Genomic DNA, 23,433 nt, shown 5'->3' on the forward strand with positions numbered 1-23,433 from the left:
GCTTCTCAAATATTGGAAGACTGCTATCATGTCACCCTAGTCTTTCTCTTCATCAGACTAGCAGTCCTGCAACTGTTTATCATATGTTTTAGACTCCAGACCCCTAATCATCTTTGCTGGTCTTCTCTGCACTCTTGCTAGTATCTCAACATCTTTTTTTGTATGATGGTGACCAAAACTGGACACAGTTTTCCAAGGGTGATCCTACCAATGCAGTATATAGCAGTACTAATACTTCATGTAGTCTTGATACTATTCCTCTGTTGATGCAGCCTAGTACAGTGTTGGCTTTTTTGGTAGATGCAGCACACTGCTGGCTCATACTTAAGTGGTTGTCCATTAGAATTCCCAGATCTCTTTAATAATTACTGCTGTTGAGTCAGCAACCATCTATTTTATACCTGTGCGCATGGTTTTTCTTGCCGAAGTGTAAAATGATACTTTTCTCATCACTGAATTGCATTTGTTGATAGTGTTCAAGTCTGTCAAGATCTTTCGAGATCTTGAGCCTACCTTCTAAAGTGTTGGCTATTCCCTTTAGCTTGGTGTCATCTGCAAATTTGATAAGTTGCTCTTCTATTCACTCATGTAAATCATTTATGAAGATGTGAAAGAGTACTGGATGTAAGACACAGCTTTATGGTAGCACACTACATACGCCTCTCCATGTAGATATAGTTCCATTGTGGACTACATGTTGAGTTTATCAGCCAGTTGCAAATCCATCTAGTTTTGATGTTATCGATCCCACATTTTTCTATTTTATGAAGAAGTAAGTTGTGGTCTACCTTGTCAAATGCCTTACTAAAGTCCAAGTATACACTACACATTCTCTGGTCCACTAATTTAATCACTTTGTCAAAGAATGCAATATTTCTGTAACAGTTGTCCACAGTGAAACCTCCTATTTATAAATTTGTCTAGATTTAGCATCTTGTTTGTTTCAAACAGTAATTCTTGAAATAATCATACTGTAGTTAATATGCTTTTCATTTTATTTATTGTTACTGGCTGCTATTTAGTTACTCTTGATTCATTTTCTTTGCTCTGATATTCTTGCAATGTAGTTGTAGGATTGATGCTTCCTGCTTTGGGAATCTATTGAAATAAAGGTTATATGAATTATAGACAATAGAATAAAATAGTATTAGAAATTCTAACAACTTGAGAACAGATGGATCTTATCTTGTTGCTTAGATTTCAATATTTAATTTGCTTGCATTGTGAGCAATTGGAAAAGGACTTTGGATTTTTTCCCCTCTTTTTCTTGCTAATCTGAAAATTCAAATGCACTTGTTAAATATATATTTTATTAAAGTTTTTTTAAGATAAAACAAAAGATTGAGAAGAAAGGGAGAGAAAAAGAAAAGTGCAAAAAAAGGATAAAATAGAATATTTTTATTTTTAGCAAATACAACTATAAAATTATATATACATACATACATACATACACACACACACACACAGTTTTAAAAAGAAAAGCTCCCTTTTCTATTATCTAGATGGAAATTCATTTGTACTATGTAGCAACTCTTAAATCAAATAGATGAATAATGAATAGACATGCATTCATGTATAGTTGACTGTTCTTTTTTTCTTGCTTATTTGTCATTTCATGTATTTATGTCAGGGTAGTAAACCTTTTGATGGTAAAAGGGTACACTAAACATTTTGGGGGAATTAGCAAGGGCCCTAAAGAGCAATATGTAACCCTCACATATGACTGATTTGGGGAGTTCGTTTTAGGTACCCTCTTTCCTTTGAGATGCCTTGGGGGATTGGGAACCCCTCAAAAAGAGGATTTCGTGGCTTCAACTTGTCTATCTGTGATTTATGGGGATGTAATAAACAGAAAACTTCAACTTTAGCCAAAAATATATATGACCTTAATCAAATTGCTTGAAGCTGACATTTTGTTTACGTTCAAGATTGGAGAATTCTGTATCAAACTCAGGCTTTCCAAAGTTTCTATTCTACTACTGTGGAACAAAAGTTTCTACTTGTGCCAGTGGCTTTGGAAGAGAGGGACCACAGCCCTGAAACAGCAAATTCCTCTTTTCAGGCACCCCTTCCCAGTCTGATCATCCAGGGACACACTTAAATATTATATTCTCTGCCTCCAGTTTAACCACCATAATCATACAGTTCCAAGGGAAATGAAAGTCATGTAAGATTGGCGTCAGACTCCAAGATGGACAGTAACTGTTGCCACAAGAATGCAAAACCCAATGCCTGCATGTTAAGTAGAATGCAATTATAAGCTGCACTGTTCAAATGTTTATGACAACATTCATAATTTTCAAGAACTATGCAAAGATGTAGATCTTGAGAAAATGCTTATGTAAAAATGCATTATACTATGGCCAGTTGCTAAAGGTGTACCAAGCACAAATATCAAGGGATGTTTTCATATGACTTTTTAAAAGAGATGTGGAAACAAGTGAGAGTGAACTCAAACACCAAAATGAGAAACTTGTTGAAATAACACTGCAGATTTTCCCCATCTTTGTACTAAGGAAATGCAAATAACACTATCAATGACTGAGCCACTATTCTTTTCTGTGTTCTGTTATTTTTATTTTATTTTATTTATTAGTTTGTCAAACATGTATAAGTTAGCAGGTATAAGTATGAACATGGACATGAATGGAAATGAATACAAATAAATGGGGACGGTAGGACAGAGATGGTAGGCATGCTGGTGCCCTTATGCACTCCCCCTTTACAGACCTCTTAGGAATGGGATGAGGTCCATGGTAGACAGTTTAAGGTTGAAGTTATGGGGGTTTGAGGATGTAACAACGGAGTCAGGTAGAGCATTCCAGGCATTCAGCACTCTGTTGCTGAAGTCGTATGTTTTGCAATCAAGTTTGGAGCTGTTTACCTTGAGTTGTATCGATTGTTTGCCTGTGTATTATTGTGGTTGAAGCTGAAGTAGTTGTTGACAGGTAGGATGCTGTAGCAGATAATTTGGTGTACTATGCTTGACCACAGGTGGCACAGTTCCAGATTGTCCAAGCCCAAATTTCAAGCCTGGTGCCGTAAGGGATTCTATTGTGAGCAAAGAAGTGGTGTTCTTTCTTCATGAAATACCTCTGGACCCACTCAATCATATTAATGTTCAATATACAGTGTGGATTCCAGGCAGATGAACTGTATTCAAGAATTGGACTGGCAAAGGTTATTCTTAAGAAGCAGAAACTTCTATTGCTGAAATGGTCCTGTTTCCTTCCCAACGCGCTCCAAAACTAAGAATCTTGTCATAGAGGGCTCTGTCAAGAAGAGAGCTATACAATACTAAGGCATTATATTAATTTCGTATTTGGTTCATTGTCATAGCTTTTCCAAATTAGCTTGAGAAGGGTGGCTTCATGAGCATGCCAAGGAAATCTCCATTGGTTTCCTGCTTCCTGAGAGAAAGGAATGACTGTTAAACAACCTTGTGCTATGGATGTGCTCTGAGACCCTCCTATATTTGGAAAGGCAGTTGTGAATGGTATTAATACAGGGGAGAAGATAATAATTCAATGTATACTTCATGAGCAAAGTGTTTGTTTCCTAGTGCTCCCAGCTAAATCACTCAAAGCAGGAAGCAAAGTCCTGACAGGAACATTGTTTCAAATTCAGACTGGTGACAGAGTGGAATAAAAAAATTCTGAGCCTGAAAACTTGCTTAGAGTACCAAAATTAAATGGATTTTATGGCTCGTCCAGACCAACTTCATTAATCAGTACAGTTAGTCCTCTGGCTTACAGCCACAATTGAACCCAAATATTTCTGTTGCTAAGTGAGACATTTGTTAAGTGAATTTTGCCCAGTTTTACAATCTTTCTTGCCACAGCTGTTAAGTGAATCATTACAATTGTTCAAGTTACTAACAGGGTTGTTAAGTGAATCTGTCTTCCCTATTGACTTTGCTTGTCAGAAGATCACACGATCCGGGCACTCTGCAACTGTCATAAATGTGAGTCAGTTGTCCAACATCTGAATTTTGATCACACAACCCTGGAAATGCTGCATTAGTCATAAGTGTGAAAAATGGCCATACCGTACATTGCTTTTTTCAGTGTGATTATAACTTTGAATGATCACTAAATGAAATATTGTAAGTCAAGGACTACCTGTACAATATAATTAGGGAACGAGTCACTTCATGCTATTGAAGTCCTTGACAATCTATTGAAATAATTGAGAAACCTATGATATCTAAATGTTGCCCCTTCTTGGAGAAGGCAATGCCTTTTTCTTCCATAGGAATGATTTTCCTGCTTTAAATATCAAGAACTACATCTTGTTGTGATTTTGCACTATGAAACATTCTCTTTTTCCTAGCAGCACATGGTGACCTAAACTATGAGGAGCTGGTGGGTGAACCTGGAAGTTGAGTTAAATAAGCTAACATTTCACTTCTCTGGGTTTTAGGTGCCTCCAAGGAAATATAATCACTTCTTGTTGTTATCATGCCATCCATATATTTGGCACATCATAAAAAAAAATTGTCTCAGACGATTTAGAATCTGGAAATAAGTACAACTGAAATAACAGAAAAGAAGATAGAGATATTCAGGAAATAATGTTATTATGTACCGTGGTTACATATAATTAGGGCTATTTGCAATATGGCATATGTATGAGGGGGAAAATATGAAATGAGCAGGTTTTGTGGAAAGATTTGAAGGAAATGTGAGGAAAATATTATCACGTTAACTCTAATTGTAGCTGTTTAAGACTTGGTGAGCTTTCTGTATATTTTAGTATCATCCATATGGTGGCTACCATTTGATTGTCATTTGTTTATTCAAATGACATGGTGGGCCACTTACCATGCAACTCTGGGTGGTTAGCAACCAGCTAAAGACATCAACAATGTGTAACATAAACAGCATTTGAAACATATCAAGTCAGAAGCTATTCATGTATCTATGACTAATAAACTCCTGTAGTCAATTACCCCCAATACTTAAAATGGGTTCATCTAAGCTTCTGGTCATGGGGAAAAGCCAGGGATTTCAGAGACAAGCTATTTCCCAGCCTAGATACAACAACAGAGAAGGCACACCTTCTGGGTCCCATTAAATGAGGTTGTTTAACAGGAGGGGCCCAGAGTATGCCAACTCTATTAGAACTTGTGGGATGGGCAGGAAAAGTTGGACATAGATGGTTCCACAAATAACTCAACCCTGCCATAATCCTTTGGCATTCCTGATAACATAGGCAATCCCTATTACTCCCATGTATTATGTTACCTATCATAATCATATAGTGTATATTGTATTTCATTGCATGTGTATGTGTGTGTATGTGTCCATGTGCATGTAGCTCCCCACATATAAACACATTCATGCCCATACCTTTCAGTGTGGTGTAGTAGTCACGGAAATCCAGTTCTAATCCTTTCAGACAGAGAATTAGGATTAGGATATCTCTACAACTACAGATGAGGGATGCGGTGACTCAGTGGCTAAGACACTGAACTTGTTGATCAGAAAGATCAGCAGTTTGGTGGTTAGAATCCCTAGCGCCATGTAACGGAGTAAGCTCCCAATTCTTGTCCCAGCTTCTGCCAACCTAGCAGTTCAGAAGCATGTAAAAATGCAAGTAGAAAAATAGGAACCACCTTTGGTGGGAAGGTAAAGCATTCTTTGCGCCTTTGGGGTTTAGTCATGCCGGTCACATGACCATGGAGACATCTTCACACAGCATTGACTCTTCGGCTTTGAAATGGAGATGATCACCGGCCCCTAGAGTCAGGAACAAGTAGCACATATGTACAAGGGAAACCTTTACCTTTACCTTACAACTACGGATAGTCCTTGACATAACAAGCAGTTGAAGTTACAAAGGAGTTTTCCAAAGGTACTTGTGACCCAGTTCTGAAGTTCTAATGGCCAACACCTCCCCATGGACATGAGACCGTGTGTCAGACATTTGTCAAGTGGACCACATTTACAGCCATTTGCAATGCCCCATAGTCACGTGGCTGCACTTTATGATATTTTTGCCAAAACCTGAGTTTTACTTCCAGTTTTTGATAAAACCAGTCCATAGCAAACAATTGGTTCACTCAATAACCATGGCATTCACTTTTTGATGGCTACAAAAAAGGTTGTAAAATTGGGCTGTTCACGTGGGTGATTCATTTTATGACCATTATCACTTATGACCATAATCAACAGGATTATGCATGTAAATTTAGGTCTACATACCATATTTTTCAGAGTATAAGAAGCACCTTTTTCCTTCAAAAAAGGCTGAAAATCTTGATGCGTCTTATAAACTGAATTCAGCATTTTTGGCCTCCAGAAACCCCGTTCTCTTCACCAAAATGGCCATGCACAGCCTTTAGGAGGCTTTCAAGGTGCTCCTGGGGGCTGGAGAGGGCAGAAATGAGTGAAAAATGGGCCATTTCTTTGCTCAATTTTGCCCCCAGCCCCAGGAGCACTCTATAAGCCTCCTAAAGGCTATTCATGCCCTTTTTTGGAAACAAAATGAGCCCATTTTCACAAGAAATGGGCCATTTTTGGAGATCTGCAGAGTGCAAAACCTTTTTTTAAATTTGCCTCTTCAAAATCTTGATGCCTCTTATACTCCGGTGCATCTTGTACTCCGAAAAATATAGTATGTACATTTCTCTTTTTACATAATTTCTCTATATCTGGAGATAGATGTATAGAAAAAGATATATTCTCATGCCAAGGATGGCGATAAATGAAGTGACATTTGCTGAGAACTTTTCTAAAGATCCCTACTTAAACCAGGATATCTGATATGGTCAGTCAAGCCAAGTGAGGAATCTCTACCAATTACCATCTCATGGTTGTTTCAGACAGGACTTCCATGTGATAATCTTTACTTTTCCTGCCCTTGCCTTGATTTGTTTTGGGAGGAAGAAAGAATCATAACATATGTACAAGTATAATAATTAATTCTGTGGTGGTGGGGACAATATAGATCTTACAGTAGTGTATTACAGCATGCATCACAGAACTCTTAAGCTCTCACTAAAATGATCAAAATCTTTAGTCTGTGGTCCTGGGCCAAGAATTGGAATGTTGATTCAAAAAACAAAACAACAATGAAGCTTAACATAGCAAAGAAATGTTGTGTCATTTGGAAAAATCATTCAGTACTGACCGTAAATCACAAAATTGTTTCTTTGGCTGCCACCAAATAAGCATAGATTTTCCAAATGTACTTTGCTACTTTGCCACACTGAGATTGCTTTCTTTGTGGGAAATAAAACGCTGCTACAAATTCTAGACTCTACATATGATTGCCCTAAACTTGTCTCTTTTCCTTCCTCCATCTTCCTCTGGCTGTTTTGGATACAGTGATAGCAGAATGACATGCCGCTAGACTGACACAATTCACAATTTTTTGGTGAGCTTTCTTCCAGGTCAGAATGCATTAGATTGAAACATGCAGCTATTATGTCAGGGCCAACATGTCGGCAATGTTTCCTGTTCAAGGAGCAAAGACTAACTGGAGGGGCAAAGAAATCTTACTTTGGCAAAGACAGTATACAGCACGACACCTGAGGATAGCAAATTAGCTTTGAAGAAAGCAAATTAGTTTTGGAGAAAGCAAGACAGGCTTTGCAGGCACATACAGATCTCTGTCTTCTGAGAGTCAGAAAAAAGGAATGGCTAATAAAAACCACTCTAGAACCCACTGTCTCACTACTGGCTACCGGCATTCATCACTCTTCTGCAGTTAAGTGGAAGTGGAATGATAACTGGTTTACCACACCAAGTCAAATTGTAACTGTATGTTATTAGGTTTATTGAGGTTATTGAGGTTAATTGTTACATATGCATTACACATCTTGAAGCTTGAGTTTCAGTGTCAGAAAGCAGATTTTGGATAGAGATGTTCTTATCCATCTATTTTTCTTTTTATATGCAAGTGTATTTGTAAGAATGCAAGGGTGAAATGTAGGTTTGTTCAATAATGTTAATCAACAGCTTATGTAGATTAGAGTAACATATGATGTTATGTCTGGAGCTCCAGATAAGGCTAGTTCTCATTATTTAACATCCTTAGCTAGGACTGATGGGTATTGGAGTTCAACAATAATTTAATATGATATAAGGGAGTGAACCAAGAGTATCAATGCCAAAGCAAATGATTAGTGTAAAGAAGGTCTTAACTGCTTGTATTTTCTTAGGTTTGCACCTTCCTTCCTTCCTTCCTTCCTTCCTTCCTTCCTTCCTTCCTTCCTTCCTTCCTTCCCCCACTCACCTTTTTTTTCTTACTGGTTTTAGCTGAAATTTACATTTTGACTATTGGCTCTAAGATCCAGAAAAATACCTTCATCTGGAATACTTTCAGTCTACTTTTTCATAGATTGCTTCAAGTTAGCCATTCAGAAGAAGGTGCAACCTATTAAGCATGTAGGTTAATGAACCATGATGGCTCAGTGGTTAAAATGCAGTATTGCAGGCTAATTCTGCTGACTGCCAGCAGTTCTATTCTGACTGGCTCAAGGTTGTTTCCATCTTTGGTCTACCTTTCCCATCATTCCAAGGTCAGTAAACTGAGGATCCAGATTGTTGGGGGCAACATGCTGATTCTGTAAGATGCTTAAAGCACTATGAAGTGGCATATAAGTCTAAGTGTTGTTGTTATTATTCTCCTTTATTTGTTATTTAAGAATATCTCTGTGTGTGTGTGCGAGAGAGAGAGAGAGAGAGAGAGAGAGAGAGAGAAAGAGAGAGAGAGAGAGAGAGAGAGAGAGAGAGAGAGAGAGAGAGAGAGAGAGAGAGAGAGAGAGAGATCAGTCAGTCAGTCAGTCAAAGGGATGACAACAAATACATTTTCCGTGGTCTCATTTCAGGAATATTGCCATGTTTTCATCTTTTGTTTAAGTGCTGTGTACATAACTTTTCAATTTTCCAGTGTCATGTAAATCACAACACAAATATGAACCATTTAAAAAAGTTATGTTGGAAGAATTTTTAACTGGCTGCTTCTCTAGTATGACATCAGAATATAGATCTCTTCAGTTTCTTCTTCCATTAAATGATAAAATCTGGAGTAGCATCATTTGACTGATAATTTGCTCTTGAATCATTCCAGTAACATTAGAAACCACAGAATATGGAAAAACAGGCTAAATAAAATTCTAGAAGAGTATTCTTGACAAAAAAAAAGTTATGAGAATTTTGATTTTCTTAAGTCCAGATGAATCTGTAAGAACTATTAGAATTAACTTTGTGATAACTGTTACATGAATTGATTAGAATGGAATAAATACTTTTGTCATATTTAACATTAAAGGCCAGAACAGAAGCATTAGTGATATATTACTGAGGTCTGTTGGAACCACTCTCGCAGCTTAGGAGTCACAAGCTCAAGTGTTCCTACCACTACTGTGATCACTTTGGCCTTTACTTTGCTCACCCAGCCATATTTCTTGGCTAAAGCAAGATTAGAACTCACAATCCCATACACGCATGCACACAAACATACACACTTACATACATATATACAAATATTAGGCTAATTTGCATCAGAATTCACAACAAATTCTTTCCTCAAGCACCCTAATTCTAGCACGGAATTCAATTTTGTTTTTGCTCTAAGGCAAATGACACTATAAATTCTCACCATCTGTCATTTATTAGCTGGAAAGCTACATTCTTCTGAAGTTTTTAAGAAGCAGTTATGTCTAATGCATCAGAGTACGTACCTACTACACATTTCTACATATTTTTCTGTCCTTGAAAACTGTCAGTTACCAGTTTAATTTATTAATTAGAATGTGATTTATACTTGCTAATTTGACACATTTCTTTAGGAGGAAAAGACAGTTTAATGCTTATCTTCATTTATTTGAAATTTATTTATTTATAAAATTTATTGGTTGCTCATCTTACCACATATAATGATTCAATGGATAAATGCAGTTTTAAAAGCCAACTGATTCTCCTAAATGGCCAAAACCAGCTTACTACTGAATGAGGTCAATAATATTGGGTATCAACTTTGAAATACTGTAATTCCCCACCTAATATTGCCTTACACTAAGATAAATTTATTTTTCTATCATCCCACCCCACTCCATATCTTGCTTAAGTTCAAATTTCCCCAGACCCAGTCAATATGACTCTATCAGAAGATACTGGCAGCGAAGGTTCAGCAAGAACGATAAGTTTCCCATATTTGAATTAAGTCAAATTATTCTATTTCCTGCGTGGAGAGACACTATTAACACAGTGCTCTCCGACTCAAGTAAGCAAAGAGTTAATCTTTTTTTAGCACTCTTTTCTGTTTTTGTTCCTATTTCCAAGCTGAAGAATAAGTTGATTTTGTTTTGTTTTTTGTTTTTTAAAAAAAATGCTTCTCCAACTTTGTATAAAAGAGAAATGCTGAAGCCATGCAATAAATTACTGTTGTTTTCCAAACCCATTCCATTCTGGTTTGGATCTAAAAGGCAAAGAGAACTTGTAAACCAGATGTAAATGCTAAGTTTGCTATCGCAGCATTAGAATTTAGAGATCCAGCATTGAAACACTATAGGTCCTAGACCTTCCTCATCTCTCAATGCCAAAAGTAGAACTGAAAATCTTTCTTGAATATTAAAATAAGGATAAAGCTCCAGTAGGTGGCGTCAAATGTCATATCCACTTCATGAACTTATTTACATCTTTCTATAAGGTATTATTTAGCAAAATAGATATTTCTGAATAGTTACACCACAGCTATTTGTGCATAATTATTCCAAGATTCCAGGCATGACACAGAAGCACTTTTTATCAAATGAGGAAGTTACATGTAATTATGAGATGCCCAAATGCTATAATAGATCGCATTTAATTTTTCAACTCACATTTTGGAGACAGATCTTAGTTTTAATTTATTGATGAATTCCTGATTTTAACATAAGAGTGAAAAGCACAAGCCACATTTTGATGAATTGTGTTTTGTGTGTGCTGAGTACAAATAAAACAAAACATCTCTGCTAAACTAAGTTAGCTTTTTTCAAAACCTTAAATTAGCCATTTTTCCTGATGAAAATATTCTTGGGTTAATAGTAGCTTGTCCACGGCTACATGGGGAAGTGTGCTATATTATTTATGACAAATGAATACTTTCATGTTCTGTGAATATTTTCATTGTTGTACTAATATATTATGGGCATGTCAAGCTTCTACAATTTTTCTGCATTTTCATTTTTAAAAACATTATTAATGTGTATTATGACAAATTTCTTTTATTGCTGTCATTTATCACCCTGCTTGAAAATGGGTTTTATATTTGTATGGTAACTGCTGCTGGTGCAGCAGCAGCATCTAAGTGAATCTCGTTGATCTTGGAAAAGCTAAACAGAGTTAGCTCTAGTTAGTATTTTGTTGGGGCACTGAGAATCCCAGGGTGTTGACTAACAATGGAAAGAGAAGGTGTCTTCAAGGAACCATTTCTATGATATTGCTAACAAACTGCATGCATGCAGTCACCAGGGTAAAGTTTCTCTGAGAGAAAGTGCTTATATGGGTTTTAAAATAATTAGCCTAATTGCATACTGAGATATTTTGATTTACATTCATTAAAGTAAGAGTGGGCAATCTATTTACAGCCTTTTTTGGGGGGGGAGGGGGAGCTATCTGCAATCAGATAAACAGATTTGCAGTTTTGAGACCCATTGTCTCTTTTCCAGCACCATAGTTTAAAGGCCTCAATTCTTTGACACTCAGCCTTCCTTTTAGTCCAACTTTCACAGCCATACATTGCAACTGGGAAAAACATAGCCTTAACTATATGCACTTTTTTTAGCCGGATGATGTCTCTGCTTTTTAGTATGCTGTTTAGCTTTGCTATAGCTTTCCTCCCCAGGAGCAAGCGTCTCCCCAGGAACAATCAATGCTGGGAATGATTGAGGGCAAAAGAAGAAGGGGACAACAGAGAATGAGAGGCTGAAGTCACTGGAGCAGTAGGCATGAGCTTAACTGGACTCCAGAGGATGGTAGAGGACAGGAAGGCCTGGAGGAACGTTGTCCATGGGATATGATGGATCAGACATGACTTTGCAACTAACAACAGCATACACATTGTAACCTTAGCATATGGAAGATGGGGAAGGTTTCTTTATTATTATTTTTCCTTGCCTTCTATCTGGATGGTATCTGAGAAGAAAACTTTGGTACAGAGCAAAACGTTCAGCTAGGGCCCCATTGGGATTTCAGGGTTTTCTTCATCATTAGGGTGAAACTTTCTAGATGCAAATGAAATGGATTTAGGCAGGGACAATGAAGACAGTCATAAGTATAAGACACAAGTGTGAATGAATGGAGTGTGTTCAACTTAGAGAAAATGGAAGGAGAACATGATGGTGATCTTCACATATCTCAAGAATTGTCTGGAAATTGCTGGAGAGTTGGTGATAGTTATAGAGGTATGCCTGTGAATAATGGTTTTTGAGTCAGCTAAGTATGAAATATGGTTGATTTTAATAGCAATCATAATGAGAGAGATTGTACTAATAACAGAATATAATGAATATAGGGGTTTGACACCCTCATACAGAAATTGAAGAAATCAAACACCTATCATTAAAACAGATAGGTATTGGTAGATCAATGGACTAGTCAAATGGGTTAAACGTAATGAATTCCAAAATTATGCCCCCAGTGGAGTGATCATTCTCTGTAGGGAAAAGTAAGCCTAAAGCAAACAGGGAATCACAACCAGGAGAGTCCTCCAGAAGTTCATCATAGGAGTTAATTAGCAGAGAACTCTGATGATGAATAAAGCATAATGGCAAAGCAAATAGATAAAAACAAAGCTGTACCACAGAAAGCTAATCCAGATGGTTGAGTTGATAGCATAAAGGACCCTCTAATATAGTAATTGAGGCTCAAGGAGGAAATCTTTATGAACCTCACTGTTTAGCTGAGAAGTACCAAGAAAGCTGTGAGACTTCTAACTTCATATGAGGTATGCATATGGAATAGGATGGAGATACAGTCTTCTTTAAGTTGAGGTGGACTCCTAGAGACTAGGAGTCTCTAGGATATGGATACAGGAAGATGCTTTCTACCCAGTCTAGGCTTGGCCAGGATTTCCTGTAATCTCCTATCCAGGGGTCAATTAGATCCAAACTTATTGAGTTTTTGAGAGATTAGCAAAAATCTATTAGAGGATTCCATTTGTTACAAGACAAAAAGAATATATTTTGTTCCAAAAATATAAATAAGGGAGGGGATAATTCTCCTCATATTGTCCAGAAAATATGGACAATATGGAAATATGGAAAATATTTTTGCTGCTCCGGGGAACTTGAAGTTGCAGGAGCACCATGTTATGGTAAGAACCCTCTTTAGAAAGCTTTAGGCAGAGAGAGAACATCTTCAGTGGTCTTAAGCATCTGCTAATAAACATCAAGATGAAAAACAGGCATTGTGACATCGCAACTCAAACTATCACCTTTTGTATTTGTGTCCCAACATCTGCTGCAACTATGTAAGCCACAGAATTTGCACTGTGATGACACTTTTAGTCACTTGCCTCTTAGCTCTCATGGAGACCAGCGTCTACTATAAATCAGAATGGCCTCTTAAAACTAGATGGCTTAAGAAACAAAGACAATATTCCCATGGTGGAATGTCATGCACCCTGCAGCTACTGCTGCTGGAAAACTACTATTTTTTCTTTCTTTCCAGCTCTCATTCCTCCTTTCTTCACTTAACAAAATCAGGGACAGAAACCAGTGGCTCCTAAGAGAACAATACAATGACTTCTAAGAGAGGAGTCACTATTGTCATATTGGATGTTTTGGTTATGTCTAAAGGATAATACCATATTATTTGAAGATAATAACAAATAGATGCCAAAAATTGAGATGATGAGTTGCTTGGCAAAGAAAAGAATTTGGGCAAATTTCAGGATTAAGAAGTCCTTCCTTGCTACAGTCAGGAGATGAAAATTGAAAATCCTCAGCTCAGCCTGCTTAGCCAAAATAGAAAAGGCATTGTGGATATGTGCGTATGCGTGTGTGTAGATCGGGATCTAAAGAGCTCTGCATATAGGTTGTCATTCAGCCCTTTGCTTTTGTTCTTCCCTCATCATGCCATTCAATTGGTCCCTAAGTCTTTTGGTTGTTTCCCCTGGCAAGAGGTATCTCTGTGTCCCCCTTGCCTTTCAAGCAGCTGTTACAGAGGCACAGGCCCTTTTTACAAGACTATTTGCCATGACGTGCAATGAGTGTGTAAACATGTTTTCCCATAGTCTCCCACCACCTGCTTTGGAGCCAGCAGTGCAAATACGGGCAGCCCCAAATGAGAGCAGAGGGAGATCAGAGACTGAAAGCCGGGCTGGCACAGAGCTGCTGCTGCTGCACAATACCAGCTTAAGAGGAGAAGGAAAAGAGAGAGAGAGAGAGAGGGAGGGAGAGAGAGAGAGAGAGAGGGAGAGAGATGCAACTTCTCCCCTCCTTGTGTCATGGCAAATGGTAGTGTAAAGGTTTCTGTGTTTTTAGCCGAAGATGCCTGCTCACCCTCCTTTATGCCCCTTTTCCCATCTGCCTCCATGCATACTAAGAGGAGATCTCAAAAGCAACATAGACAAGGAGATTTTGATGGGCTCTCTGTAGGCTATGAAATGATCGGGGGGCTGAAAGCCTGAATAGTTGGGGTTTTCTTCCCCCTTCACAGCTGACCTTCTTCATATGTGGTTAATCTTGGAATAAAGATTAAAGGCCCTGACCCAGGGCCCATTGAAATTGATGGGAATCTTTTCTTTTTTTACTTCAATAGTTATTGGATTTGGGCCGAAAGTGGAATGGTCTCTTTCTCCCCCTCCTCCCCGGCCCCTTTCAGATGAAAGGGAGAAATGAGGGGGCCCTCTATGAGGAGAAGCGGTTGAGCACGGCACTCTCCGTTTCCCTGAATGGGGCCAGGACGGCAATATACATTTCTGAGGTCTGGCAGCAGCATCGGAAAGCACATTTTTGCCAGGGGGAAGCTGGATTTGCATGGGACTGAGGTGTGTGGGGAGAAGGGGGGAAGGAAGGGGACAAAAGAGGAAAATAGGAAAGCAGACCATTTTCTACCTGCTTTGCTTTGCCCTTGTAAATGTTATCACGTATCCCTTTTCTGTGGCATTCCTTTAGAGTGGCAAAACTCACATGCTGAAGAATGAAAGAAAGCAATCCTTCGCTTGTACACTAGGATGTGTACCTGATGCGATGGAGTCTGGTTGCTGCTTAATTTTTCTTTCTTAAAATCAGCCTAAACGGATCTTCTAGCTGAAGGTTTGACTGCACCAGAGCACCACTGCCACTGTTATCCACATCAACAAACTCAATCCCAGTATTGAATTTGCTTGTGGTCCCTCTTGATTAATAAACACGGGGATTTCCATATTTTTTTTTAAAATGTAGCCCAGCCAGCTTGGAGGCTTAAAAGGCTCAAGATTCTTAGCCACATATTGAATGACATCCAGCAGACCTAACCTGGTCAGCTTCATCAAGCTCTCCTTAAACCACTTCTGATGGGTCAGTGAGTCATATCTGCTTTTCCTCCAGGTAATTGAGAGTTCAAGCTCAAATGAATTCACACGAGACCGTCACGTGGTTTGCAAAAGCAAAGAAGCAGATGAACGCCTTAAGCCAGTTTTTTGGGGGGTTGTTTTGTTCTTTTTCATATCTCTGTTCAGTTTTGACCAGAGGAAGATTAAAGTTGAAGAGAAGCTGTTAAGTGGGTCTCTGAAAGATAAGGCAGGAAAAGAGAGTATGAATCAGCATTAGAATACAGAGCGTTCTATATGTCTAGAAATTTGGTATATTTTATATGTCTAGAAGTTGGATAAAAAGATAAAATGTTCTAGTTCTGAATGTGTATAAATATACATATGCATATATTTCATGGAAGAAAGGAGAGTCTTATCTCAGATATTCAGAATTTTATGAAGATAGGAAGGAAGAAAGAAAAAGAAAGAAAGAAAGAAAAAGAAAGAAAAAGAAAGAAAGAAAGAAAGAAAGAAAGAAAGAAAGAAAGAAAGAAAGAAAGAAAGAAAGAAAGAAGACCAATTCTGGCTAACATTAGTAGGGATTTCATCAGTAAAAGGCTCATACTTTTTGACTTGTCCTAAGTATATTCTGACAGAAAAGAAATAAATATGGACAAATTGCAAGATAGACAAAAAAAGAAAAAAAACACCAGTCTCTTTATGGTAATAACATTCCAAATCGATGTCTAACTCTCTTCCATGCTGTGCAAATAGTCAAAATTCTTAAATTCTGCTTTGGTTTACTGCTTCAGTAGTTTGCCCTCCAGGATAGTTCAGCCTCTCAAAATTTGTAATACAAATGAAAGAAGAAATTAAATGTCCCCCATTAATACAGTAGTGAATTACTCAACATTGAATCAAGGTGCATGATCTCATATGTAACTACATTTCTTCCTACTGTTGTACGGCATTTATTTGGCCTTCATTCTCCTTTCCCACGCTTTCCTTTCATCTTTACTCTACCATTTTTCTTTATGTAAACTGGAAATACTTTCCTAATATTCCCTAATACTGCATTGACATAATGCTCTAAAGAATGTAGATTGTCTCTCTTACTTGAGCCATCTGGATTGTGTTACAGAACCCTTCCCCCAAACATCTCTGCTTCAGTAAGTCATGCAAATACAATTGTAAGTGCAAGTAACGGAACAGGTTTTCACCTTTAAAGCTCTAAAGGGCCTAGTGTTGGAATACATGTTATTTTGTATACAGAACTATTCAGCCAGTACTGTAGATGGCAGTGTTTAGTTTTCGTCTATGGTTCCTTTTATTCTGAGGAGAGTTTCTTGTGACAGTTGAAACCGTTAAGCAGCAAGTCCCATAGAGGCCACACTGTATGGTTTGTTTGATCTGTATGGCTATGTCACATCTTCTGCTACCAATCTGTGTGGCTATATAATAATCCTCTGCTACCATTTCTATAGAATAAAACAGAATTTTTTAACACCAAGGGCCTGGTAGTTTCTAAGATTGCCTACTCTAAAATGAAATTGCCCATCCTGCAAGAACTGAGAGATGCGCCCTCCCCCCCCCAAAAAAAGTTCCTATTGAAATGCCGTCTCTCTTATGCAGTGGTGGATTAAGGCTCACTGGTGCTCTAAGCACTGACAAAACTTGGTGCCCCCCTCCTTTGCATATACTGTACAAATCTTCATTGGTTTTTTTTTCTTTCTCAACTTTGGGGTGCCCCCTTGGGACTGGTGCCCTAAGCACATACTTAGTCTGCTTAATGGTTAATGCACCACTGCTCTTATGGAATAATTTGCCCCAACATGTACAGATCACACTTCCCTGATGAGCCTTTGCAGACCGGTGAAAATCTGGTCATAGAGGAATAAGAAAGCATTTGAATAAGTCCTAAGATTTCACCAATAGGACTGGCATCATTCTCTATATGTTCTGCTTGTTTTAATCTCTGCACAGAATGAGGTGGCATAGAAGTGCCAGCAATAAATGAATCATAGATAAATACATAATAGCTGCGTAACAGAAATTTATACTGTGGCATTCTCCATAGTGAGAAAAACGTTTCCCATTCAATTCCTCTCATACCACTCGTAGTTATCTTTGGAGCGAGATATATCTTTTTGTTTGATAGATGAATGAATATTTTCCCAATTGTGCTACATTCAAGAGAAACTTTTTTTAATAGCTGCGGCTTAAATAGAATTTTAAAGTGTCATTTAACTAAGGCCCTGATCCGATATACAGTAATATGCATTGTACCAATGCAATTGTTACATCAGAGAAGATATTTTTTGTCATATAATAATCTCCACATGCGTAAAACTGCTGGCTGACTTTGCCTGGCTATATCACTATTATTTTATGCAAATCATAAGGTTTTATAATTTTATTGTTGTTGTGGTGTCCAGAGTTGTGTTCTAAGATGAGTGGCCATAGAAATCTTATTTATTTATTTATTTATTTATTTATTTATTTATGAATGAATGAATGAATGAATGAATGAATGAATGAATGAATGAATGAATGAATGAATGAATACCTGATGGATGCACTGCTGTCTTTCTCCAATCCCAACCAGGCAATAAATGCCAGAAGTATCCTGAGCCCTTGATAAGCTGCTACTTTTTTTGCTGATGCCTTTGTCTTAACGGGATGTGAAGTGACCCTGATTTGTAGATTTGCTATAATATCCTTTGACTGTTTTGTCATGTGGATTAGTTGTTTTAAACCTAGCATAACCTTGATTTTAAATCTTAGTTTAACAATACTTGCAAATCAGTTTGCATAGTTTGGAGTTTAAAGATGGAGCTATTTATATGCATTTATGGAAGCTGACTGCTCTTAAAGAATTATAATTACTGTACCAGCTTCTTCTCTTCTCTTCTCTTCTCATTTCCCTTCTCTTCTCCTCTCCACTCCTCTTCTCAGACTCCTCTCCCTTCCCCTTTTCTTCTGTTCTCCTTCCCCTTTGCAGTTTGAGATCTTCCTCAGTCAAGACTGTTAGGCTGGGAGGCTGACTCATAGTGTACCCTCTCTCTTTCTTATTCATTGCCCAGGCATCTTGGTGAGCTGGGACCTATTAGTGGCTGTGGTCATTTGGAAGAAGCAGTGGAATCTTACAGTAAGCCCAGAGACACTTATGGAGGTGTGATATCTTGGTTGGGTTCTCCCTGCATTTTTATGGCTTTGAGGGGAAAAGCCACATCAAAGAAGGTGAAATCTTGTACTCAATGCCAGACCCAAATTCACTGCAGTTCTAGTAGGTGGTTAAGAGATAAAAGGAGAAGTATAATTATTCTTTGGTTTTATTTACTAGCTCTTCTTTGTTTTGCCTCTCTGTATGTGTTTGATGCGGTTCCTTTCAGCTTGTCATTACTCCAGTAGAAATTGTGACTGGATGTGTATGAGAAACAAGGAGTGATTCTCAGAATGATTAGAATGATTTCCATATAGACAAATTTTACAGTGATCCAATAATCCCAACCTTGGGAAAAAGAAAGTTTTAAAGTAACAATAATGAAAAGAATAATGTAGTTTTATATTTAGAAACTTGTGCCAGCCTGGCAGTTTGAAAGCACGTAAAAATTCAAGTAGAAAAATAGGAACCATCTTTGGTGGGAAGGTAACAGCATTCCATGCACCTTCAGCATTTAGTCATGCTGAACACATGAGCATGGAGATGTCTTTGGACAGTTCTGGCTCTTTGGCTTTGAAATGGAGGTGAGCACTGCCCCCTAGAGTCAGGAATGACTAGCACATATATGCGAGGGAAACCTTTACCGTTATATCTAGAAAGGTTTTGCTAGTTGAATAAAAAGTATAAACTATTATTAGTCCGAATAATATAATTGCTTTGGTAAAATTACTTGGGGTGACTGTGTCTGAATCAAGCCAGTGTAGAACAATGCTGTGACCAGTGGCAGCAAGCAAATGGGGGCATGGAACAGACACCTAAATTATAGTGTTTACCACGAGATGTCTGTTCTATAGCAGCAACAACTGCTGGGAAAGTTCATGATATAGCAGCTTCTGGCACTCTTGAATGGTAAGGGAGATATGGACAGAGGGTCTCCTATGGTAATAATCCATGAGGACTTTAGGAGGAATGAGAATGATAAAAAGCAATACCTCGAAACTGAAATTTGCCCTGGACGCCTATTTTCTCCTGAGCTCTTGCTCGTGCTGACATGTATTTGGTGGAGGTGCATTGGCACAAAGTAATCATTGCCATAAGAAATATTTATATTGGTTCCAAATCAGTTAAAACACAAATGTTTTTGAAATCAGTGGGTAGTGTTTAATCATTCTTGTTCATGATTTGCTTCCTTCAGATATTTCCCTTCTTATATTTAACCTGAATTTCTATACAGTTTTGTAAATAAATATATTTTAAACAATATCTTCCAGAATTCACAAAAATGGGGGATTCATTTCAGCTCATTGGTAACGTGAAACTATATTAATAATGTGCACCTCATTTTGTAAAAAGTGAAGTCCATATGCCAAAACATTGATGATGAAGAGGGCGGCACAAAAGTAAGGGGAATCTAAGATATTTTTATAGCAATACACAAGAGTATGGGAAACAAAGGGAGAAATTGAAATCCTAACCCAACAGGACAAATATGACATCAGGCATCATTGAAACTTGGTGGGATTGCACCAGGAGTGGGTTCCTGCCAGTTCTAACCTCTTCTATAGAAGAGGTTCCACAAATCTACAGTGCTGTTTAGAACCGGTTCCAGTTCCCTCTCCCCGCCCGTCTGCACATCATCAAGATAAAGAGCAAGAGGAGGAATTCTGGGAGTTGAAGTCCACAAGTCTTAAAACTGTCAAGTTTGAACACCCCTGGAGGTTTTTTTTCTAAAGGGCTAGGGGTGCAAGGGTCTTGTAACTTGACAGCTTTAAGACTTGCATGCTTCAAATGCCAGAGTTTCTGAGCCAACATTTTGGTTGCTAAGCAAGAGCCTTGTTAAGTGAGTTTCACCACATTTTACAAGTTGGCAACGCCCACCCAGTCACATGGCTGGCAAGCCACTCCCACCCAGTCACATGGTCAGCAAGCCACTCCCACAAAGCAGGCCATACCTACAGAAGAGGTTCTAAAAAAATTTGAAACCCACCACTGGATTGCACACATGATTGGAGCCCTTGAATACTACAATGTATTCAGGAGGAACAGACACTACTGAATGTGTCAGAATGTTGTGATATACATAAAAATAATCTATGCTTCCTAGAATGTATTTATTCTACTCTATTGTTGTTGTTTTTTCTTAGTTTGCACCTTTAACTTTCCAAAAAAAATAATCTATTAAAAGTTTATATAACAATATCAACAACCACAACAAATTAATAAGAAACAATATGGATATGTAACAAACAAGTTATTCCTAATTATCACCCTTTTACAGACTTATTATTTTAATATATTTTTTTGGGGGGGAGTGCATATTTTGACTTCAGTAAGGCATTCAACAATGTCTTTCATGATGTCCTCCTTAATAAAATGATTAAATATGGGCCAGCTAAATAATACACCTATTAAATGGATTCATAATTCGCTGAATGATCACACCAAGAAAATATTCATAAATCATACCCTTCACATCAGATTGCAGAGTAGCATTGGTAGAATAACATAGGATTCTGTTCTGGATTTTAGACACAAGCATAGAATAAGAAATCCTTACTTCGCATGTGAAAAGGATCTGGGTGTACTAGGAGATCACAAGTTGGACATGGTCAATAGTATGATTGCAGCTGCTAAAAGGAAAATGCTATTTTGGGATATGTTAACAAGAGCAGAGAATCTGGTTTATAATAAGAAATTGTCCTATTCTTCTTTGCCTCAAGCAGGCCCTGTTTGGAATATAGTGTTGACTTCTGGGCTCTTCAGTCTAAAATGGAATTGGAACAAAGTCAAAGAAGAGCTAGAAAGATGGTGAAAGGACTGGCCTCTGTACAGTCAAGTCCTATAAAGAATGGTCAAAGGAATGGAGTGTATTTAGCTTTCAGAAGAGATCTTCTGTGGGGAAATATAATTGCAGTCTCTAAACATCTAAAAGGTTGTCCTATAAAAGAGGGAGTAGACTTGTACCTTGTTTTTCCTGGGGGTCAGGACTAGAACTAGTGTTGAAACTATAGGGAAATAGAATCAGTTTCGCTACTAGGAAGAATTTTCATTTGTAAGAACTGTCAACTAATAGAATAGATTGCTTCATGAAGTGATATGTTCTCGTCAATGGAGAGGTTCCAAAAAGGGCTTAGTGGCCATCTGTCTGAAATGCTTTCGCAGAACCTGCAGCAAACAGGGAGTTGGACTAATTCACATTTGAGCTTTCTTCCAACTGTATAATTCTTCAAAAATCCAGCAGTTTAAAATCAGTTGTATTCCCGTAAAAGCTAAGTGTTAAATATGATCTGTTGTGGGATTTTTTCCCCCCATTCATCAAATCTAAGAAAAAAATTATAGAGAAAGTTAATGGATATCACTAATTTTTGGCTCCAGTTCATAAAGAGTTAGGAGAGAGAAGAAAGAAATGAGGGCAAGCAATGACCTTCCCCTTGAAAAATTAATGTTTTGTTATCTAATTGCAAGATATCAATCCATTAACTGGTTTACAAATTTTAGACCTGCCTACATTATTTATTGAAAGTGTTCCTGGTAATTACAATAACTATTTTTCACATCATGTCTTCTTTTTCAAAAAAAATTGCTAAGGCTTGTGTAATCCACAATAGCATAGCAGATGCAAAACATTTTCTGTGAAGTGTTCGGTTGTAACCTTCCATTCAACTAAACAGATTGTATTTGAGCTTTACATACTTGATCTGCCCACTTTCTATTGCTCCATTATTTACTGGACTTCATGAACAGAACAGTAGTGAAAGATGCACCTTTGCATACGTCATTGTTCTGATTTAAAGCTTCTTTTTCTTCGAAGAGGAGGAAGTGGGAATATTATAATTTTAAAATGGTCAGATCTTCTAAGTTTTAAAACATTGCTTTCTTGTTATGCTTATTTTTTGTTAGGCTTGTAGGTCACTGAATCCATTGAGATTCATGGCAGCTTACAGAAAAAAATAAAACAATTAATAGCTTTTCTATTTGTATTACATAATATTGATTATGCAAGTAATCCTCTACTTACAACCACAATTGAGCCCACAATTTCTATTACTAAGCAAGGCAGTTGTTAAGTGAGTTTTGCCCCATTTTATGATCTTTCTTGACACAGTTGTTAAGTGAATCACTGCAGTTGTTAAGTTAGTAACATGGTTGTTAAGTGAGTCTGGCTTCCTCATTGACTTTGCTTGTCAGGAGGTCACAAAAGCTGATTACATGACCCCAGGACACAACAATGGTCATAAATATGAACCAATTGCCAACATCCAAATTTTGATCATGTGGCCATGGGCATGCTACAACGGCCTCGAGTGTGAAAAATGTCATATGTCCCTTTTTTCAGTGTTGTTGTAACGTCAAACATTACTAAACAAACTGTTGTAAATCAAGGATTATCTGTATAAACTGGTGTGTAAGGAGTCATTGAGATGACTATGGAACGAGACATCCAGAAACTATTAGGGTAACAATAGGAATAAAGAAGTATTAAGTCTAGGAGAGCATAAAGTATAGGTAATCATCAATTTATGACAGTAATTGAGTCTACAATTTTGGATGCAAGTCATGACAGTCATAAAGTGGATCATCATATTGTTAGTCATTAACTGAATCCATTGTTCATTTTTTTGAACCCAGGAATGAACATCTGAACTTCCAACCCAGGTTGTAAATCCCCTTTTCAAGGTACCTCATAACTTTCATGGGCCATTAAGCAACCAGTTGTAAATTGAGGACCACCAGTACTAGAAAGATATTCAGATTGGCTACTCCCAATTTGCTGGGGTATAAGAGTGAGGGGGGGGGGGGACACATAGAGGCATACAATAATA

Source organism: Thamnophis sirtalis, unplaced genomic scaffold (assembly GCF_051295495.1).
Source record: "Thamnophis sirtalis isolate CommonGarterSnake01/CBP01778 unplaced genomic scaffold, rThaSir2_p1.2 scaffold_1, whole genome shotgun sequence".
In the NCBI taxonomy this organism is placed as follows: Eukaryota; Metazoa; Chordata; class Lepidosauria; order Squamata; family Natricidae; genus Thamnophis; species Thamnophis sirtalis.